The sequence below is a fragment of the Lactuca virosa genome, chromosome 7, assembly GCF_052849685.1.
Source record: "Lactuca virosa cultivar CGN04683 chromosome 7, Lactuca_virosa_CGN04683_v6, whole genome shotgun sequence".
In the NCBI taxonomy this organism is placed as follows: Eukaryota; Viridiplantae; Streptophyta; class Magnoliopsida; order Asterales; family Asteraceae; genus Lactuca; species Lactuca virosa.
In genome coordinates, this window is record NC_136432.1 from 82,427,639 (window position 1) to 82,435,362 (window position 7,724).

A 7,724-nucleotide genomic window follows, 5' to 3' on the forward strand; every position below is an offset into this window, starting at 1 on the left:
GGGAAGATACATGAGGGTTTGTGTCGATAAGGGACCGGGTGCCATAAGTGTGGTAGGGAGGGCTACTTTGCTAGAGATTATCATTAGCAGCAACAACCCTCGTAGTATGGCACTCAGGTTTGTTACCACTGTGATCAGGTTAGCCATGTGAAGGCTAATTTTCCCTTTCTTGCTGCTAGACCAGTGCAGGAATTATCCCCTATGACTCTTCGGATCACAGATGGACGTCAGGGGAGGCCTGAGGCCTCAAAGGTCAGAGGACGAGCCTTTCAGTTGACTGCAGGGAGGCTAGGGCAGTGCCCGACATCATTATCAGTATCTATTCATTTATATTTATATCAAGTTATTCTCAATGTGCTCATATTTATGTTTCCGTTAGGTACCTTTTTAGTGAATTCATTGTCTGCTCTAGTGCTTTCTGACTCGGGTGCGAGTTGGTCATTTTTATCTCAGTCCTTCAGCAGGATTTTCGATATGCCTCTTGGGAATTGGAGTGTCCGTTGCGAGTTTTCATCACCAACGAACACAAGGTTTCCGCTTCGAGCGTCTTTCGTGACTGTATCTTAGAGATATTCGGGGTGCCCTACCCAATTGATCTGATTCCCATCCCTATGGGGGGATGTGTGCGTAATTGTGGGCATGGGTTGGATGAGCATATTTATAGCTATGACTGGTTACGAGAGGCATCTAATGGTGGTTCGAACCCCAAGTGGGGGAGAAGTAACCATTTATGGCAAGGGTACCAGGGTTGGTTCAACTTTCTATTCTGTTGCCAGGGGTAGGCAATATCTTCAACATATATATACGGGTTATCTTGCGTACGTAGTCGAGACTCGGGTGGAAGGGAAGAAGTCAGTTTCTGATGTGCCAGTGGTTAGGGAGTTTTCGAATTTCTTCCTAAAAGATTTAGCAGGTGTACCTCTTATGAGGCAGGTGGAGTTCAGGATTGATCTGATCCCCAGTGCGACCCTGATTGATAAGGCATCGTATCGCCTTGTACCACCTGAGATGCAGGAGTTGTCCCTTCATCTTTAGGAGCTGGTGGGAAAGGAGTTTATCTGGTCGAGTTGCCTTCCTTGGGGTGAAACGGTCATTTTCGTCAAAAAGAAGGATGGTTCTCACAGGATGTGCATTGATTACTAGGAGTTGAATAAGTTGACAGTGAAGAACCGTTATCCACTTCCGAGGACTGATGACCTTTCCGATCAGGTCCAGGGTACATCTTGGTTTTCGAAGATTGATTTGAGGTCAAGATACCACCAGATGAGAGGTGGAGAGGAGGATATTGAGAAGACGGCTTTCCGAACTCGATATGGTCATTATAATTTCGTGGTAATGCCATTTGGGCTCACCAATGCACCTGAAACATTCATGGATTTGATGAATCGAGTATGTAGGCCGATGCTTGATCGGTCAGTTATTGTGTGTATTGATGATATTCTGGTCTACACCAAGGCTAGGGAGCAACATGAGGAGCATATGTGGAAGTTACTTGGAGTGTTGATGAAGGAGTGGCTATATCTCAAGTTCTCCAAGTGTAAGTTTTGGTTGCGAGAGGTCCAGTTCTTGGGCCACCTCTTCAATCAGAATGACATTTTGGTCGATCCAACCAAGATCGAGACGGTTATACAGTGGGAGGTCCCAAAGTCTCCATCTCAGATCCGGAGTTTTCTTGGGCTAGCTGGTTACTACAGGAGGATTTTTTTTTAGGATTTCTCCAATATTGTTGTTCCTATTACTCGCTTGACGAAGAAGAGTGTAGATTTTCACTGGGGGCATGAGCAGTAGGCGACATTTTAGATTCTGAGGCAGAAGCTATATGAGGCCTCGGTATTGACCCTTCCTTAGGGCATTGAGGTTTTTATGGTGTATTGTGACTATTCAATCATTGTTTATGCTTCTAGACAGTTGAAGCCTCACGATGCTAGGTATCCCATGCACGATTTAGAGTTAGGGGCAATGGTATTTGCTCTTAAGATTTGGCGACATTATCATTATGGGGTTTGTTGTATCATATACACGGATCATACGAGTATGAAATTTCTTATGGACCAGTCGAATCTGAATATGAGGCGGCGTAGGTGGCTTGATGTGGTCAAGGATTGTGATTGTGAGATCCTTTACCACCTGATGAAGGCTAATGTGGTCGCTAATTCCTTGAGCCGCAAGGCAGCTAGTATTCCTGTTCGAGACTTATGTTTGAGGATGACCATCATTTCACCACTTATGTATTTGACCAAGAAGGCTCAAGTAGAGGGAATCAAGAAGGATAACTGGAAGAAAGAGAATATCAGGGGTCAGATTGCTAACTTTGTCACCGACAGTCGAGGGTTATTGATGTTGGGTTTTATGTACTATAACACTCCTATGGTGCACATACAACCCTAATGCTTTGGATCTAAGTTTCCTCTATTTATACATGCAACAAAAATTATCCAAAGCATGAAACCTATAACTAGCATACAACTTGATATTTGAAACATAAAAATAAGTTAGACAATTACCTCTTTGTTGTATCTTGTAGAGTTTTGGCCTTTCAAGAGCTTAGCACCTCAATTGTGATGCCTCAAATGGTTCACAAAACACCAAGAGCAAGAGGAGGACAAATGAGAGAGAGGTTGGAGCACACAAAATCGGCTATACTCATGTTATGACACTTATGTGTCGATTTTGGGCTTAAGGGAATACATATATATTGTAGAATTCCAAGAGTCATATGTAAACCCTAATTCTTACACTTAGGCTTATGATCCAATAACTCATATGGACTAACTCTTCATGGACTCTCACATAAACTTAGTCCATCATGGATCAATAGCTCTAACCATATGTATCACTGATTTACATAATCAGTCCCCGTTAATTTAATTAGTCTCTTTTGATCACTAAATTAATTCCAAATTAATTCTTGATCAATACTAATTAAATAATATGATTTCTCAACTAATATATTATACTTATAATATATTAATAAATCACAAATAACCTCTTTCTCAAATATCCATCCTATCAAATTGCTCTGGTGAATGCATCCTAAAATGGACCATGCTACTCTCGGGTCAAATACATTGAAATTATAGTTATGGGCTTAGACACCTAATCCAACAGTCTCCCACTTGGATAAGTCTAATAACTATAACTGCAAGTACGCCTTGAAAAACCGACTAGCAATCGTAGCTCTCAAAAGCCGCTGTCGAACTTTGACGCGTCCATTAGATAAGGGATCATATATCCCTCCATTCTACAAGATATCGTATGAACTGAGACATGGATTATAATCATTTTCTCTATTCATGTGTTGTTTCCCGATTTCCTATTTATGACAACCGACTATTTGAACAAATCGAATCAGTCCAGGCTTGGCCAAGCGCTTAGGGTGTCATCACTAAATCATCGAGGGGCCCACATATATCACTTTTATCCCTCTTAGGGTAAAAGGAACGGATAAACTTCGACTCATATGCTTGCTCTATTTACTCATCAAATCACACACAACAATACGTTTTATAACACCAAGTTATTGTTGCGTTTACGTATCATCAATGTACAAACGAATTGTAAACTGCAACTATTTGTCTCCATTTGAAGAATAAAAGATATTATCGTCTCACTAATCACTAGTGATAAAATCCATGAAGTGATTCAGATGAGCATGGGTTTAATCCAATACTCAAATCTTATTACAGGAGTACTCATGAACACTACAACAAACTTCTACTATGTCTAAACACTTTAGACAATCTACAGACGGATTCATGACAGTCTTACCTCAATACCTACTTCCAAAGTATGATCGACTGTGGATAGTTTGAATAATCTTATTATTCGGGAAGTCAAAACATGCAAATTGAAACACAAGAATAATCGAATTCAATATGGTCTCAAAACTTTTGAATATAAATAAAACACCTTTTATTTAATCACCATATTGATTACACATTATTCATTGTATACTTTTTTGATTAATCAACTCAATACTTGAATTAAAAAAATAGTTATCCCATGCTCCAAGCATGCACACTATGTTTATATATGGTCCTTACTTTGTGAAATAGATCAATTGAAAACATTTCAATGGTGTTCATTTCATAATTCCAAATCCTTATTACTTAGTGTAAGAATACCTAATTCTTGCCATTATAAGAATGTGTTAGATTCTAAACTATCATGCAATGTACCTTTTGTAATGTCGAGGTACCAAAGTCACAGAGACTTTTCCAACGATATTACAAAACGTTCCACTGGAGATTGATAATAAAACAATTCCAAGGAAGCGAAGTCTCAAATTCAAAGTACATTCCTTTGAACATCCTTCTTGCATAAAAGTTTCTAACCTACACATAGATTCTTAATATCCAACTCCCATTATGAAAACATTTCCATATTTGCCATATAACAATGCATTATTAATAGCAATCTGTCTATTCATAATAATGTCAATATGGTCCATACTTCCAACAGTCCTTAAGCAACCAATCCTTAGCGAACCTTAGATTGTCCTTGACAGTTGTTTAACCACTTTAGTCATATCCGGTTCTAGTCCTTTTTCCCTCTTAATGCCCTAGGCATTTGGAAAATTAGAACACATGAATATTATAGCATATGCAATCGATCCTATATCCGAAGCATAAGGGACACGATTCATAATGTCTTACATAAAGACATGATGCTTGACCAGTCTTTTGCTATAATATCTCCATATATAGGATTTTCAATGTTGAAATATTTTAACATGGTATTCATATATATCCATGACTAAGTTTGATTAATACTTCAATCTAAACTTTTAGATTCGAAATAAAGTATAAGTATCCTCTCCCTTACTATAGCGGAACAACTTTTCAACCTTTGCAACTTTGCAAATTAGAACTTTGTTTCCTATAAATAATATTGCTAACTCGCAACACTTACCATAATAATTATGCTCCCACTAGCATAACATTTATTTTGTTACTAGCGTAACATTTATTTTGTTACTAGCATAACATTTATGCTCCCACTAGCTTTGACATGTATCCAAAATCAGCTGGACTTTTAGAAATCAATACTTTATTGACTTTCTTACCAAAGTTCAGATTTATGATATGAGATGCGTCGATAAGCCCATATGTATGTCTAAACTATTTCAGAACTTACAACAATAAGTTATGAATGTTCAAACTATTTGCCATTTCTCACAATTCGAACTATGAAGAGGGATGTCGTAATCATAATCGAATTTGAGAATGCAATTAACACAACTGCTATCTCCTTAAAATCTACTTAGTGAAAGCGTTTCCTCACAATCATTTTCATGAATTGGAGAGAAACCTTATGACACTTAGATTTTATGGTGTATGTGTTCCTATCCATGTGAATCTGTCATTCCCAACCATTATCATAAGACAAGGTCTATGACAAATTCAAACTCATATGGACTGAACTTGTTCAATCTTAATTTCTTGCCATTTAGTAGCACAAGGGTCCTACCATTTCTTCCATGTTGTTGAGCAGCTCACCTCTACAGATCAATGCACTTTCCATTGATCAAGGCGCATTGCCTTGTGCATTCAAATGGGAGCTCATAAAACTCACATGCATAGTCAAACTAACTGGAATAGGCACAGAAACAAGAATATGTCAACACGATAGGTTATTAACCTCAAGTCGTGTGATAGTGATAACTAATTGGTTTATTCTTGATTAGTTCTTGAAACTATTCAAGATCATTAAGACTCCCACTGACCTCTTGACATATAAGATTCTCTTGTCAAGAAACATTTCTTGACAAAATTATATATTCAAGAGTTAGCATGAGATCTTATCAAGACAACACTTCATGTAATTGGTCTTAGTTGATCTTTGTTTTATCCAAAACATAACAACTACCAATTTCAAATGTGCAAGAGTAATACACCTTTCCCATTTCATGATGTGTTATAAACCTACTTAAGATTATGTCACTCAAGGCACAATCTTGGAGTATGACTCTAAGACTCGATATTGGAACGAAGTATGATTCACCTTAACCATTTCAACAATTCTCGATTCCTCTTCTTAGCCATACAAGTGCACTAAGGTGTCCTTAGAGGATCAATTGTGATATGGTTTTCATAAAAAACATGATACTAAAGTACTCTCCTTTCCTTTCAGATTGGAGAAACTTTTATCTTTCTGCCTAATTTGATTCTTCTTATTCGTTCTTCCATACATTGAAACTTTTTCAATGATTCAGAATTACACTTAATCTTGTAAGCATAACCATATTTACTAAACTTTTAGTAAATCATGACGAATAGTCTTATCGTTCTTTGTGGTGGACCTGACCAGTGCACAACCAAGTGTACCTGATCCCCTAGTCCTTCACTTGACTCATATATACATGTGAATAAGGAATTAGTCTTAATATCCCAAAGACGAAGGTTCTCATTCATCACACAATACAAGTTGCATGATCCCAAGTTTCTGTCCAATTGAAACTTTGGTGATGAGAATCTTTTCTTATTTGTTAAAATTTAGACACTACCACAAACGAAAGAATCAAATCCATATTGCTAAAATTAGAAAAATACAAACATCAATTTTCACAAATGCTATTGCAAGGAAATATAAAATAAAATAAAATCAAAATTTCCTTTATTTATAAAATTGCGGAAAAACCTGTCCTTACAATGCAATTACAAACGAAAACTATGTTACTACATATTTCTAAGCAATCTATCATAACTCTTAAGTAGCAGCTCAAAAATCCGATCATCGAACCATGCGATCGAAATCCATCTCTTCGCGATCAGACTCAACTCACTCTTCTTTTAAGCTTCATTTCTCTTCTTCGATCCTACACAACATCAAAATACGATCTTATCACATCATGTATTAAGAATCTAGAAATAGGAACTTAATAGAATTACATAGTGGACTTACCTGAAGCAGAGTCAACCACTTTGACTTAACCATCCTTGTGACCCTTCAGGTAAATAAGGTATCTTTGCAACCAATGCCCCTTCTCTTGGCAGTAGTAACAAACAGACTCTTTTGGAATGGCACACGGGACAATCTCAGACTTAGCCTTTCTCTTTACCATTTGGTCTAATGGTTCGACCATGGCCGGTCCCTTTCCATTCGGAAGAGAAGATTTTTCTGGACTTCCAATGTTTCCATTGTCAATGTCCATGGAAGTTTGGGAAGTAGATCTTCCAATCGAATTTGCATTACCAGTGCGCCAAATCATTTCTGATTCAACAACAATTAGCAAATAGGTAAGATCGATAAGGGTCACGTTGTGGTCTGTCATATAGTAATATTTAACGAACTCACTATATGACTTAGGAAGTGATTGAAGAACCAAGTCAAAAGCCAACTTCCTCGAGACAACGACACCTAACATTCCCAGCTTGTCAATGTGTGACTTCATCTCCAAGACGTGTGCACACACAGACTTTCCATCTTTGTGTTTGCTAGCCAATAGGGTTTGAGTGACCTTGAACTTTTGAAGTCGACGAACATGTCGGCCAGGGAGAATAATTGGAGGAGGTGGAGGAAGTGAAGTATGATTTCTGGGAACATCATCTTCATGAGGAAAGCTTTTTCCATAATATTCGGGAAGACCATAGTTGTCAGAACTAGACATCTACAAGGGAGAAATTCAAGTTAATTGATTTAAGTCCTTAATATAACACCCAAATGAAATATTAAGGTTAGGACCCAACACAATATTTTGCAATTCGGAAAGGGATGCCGTAATC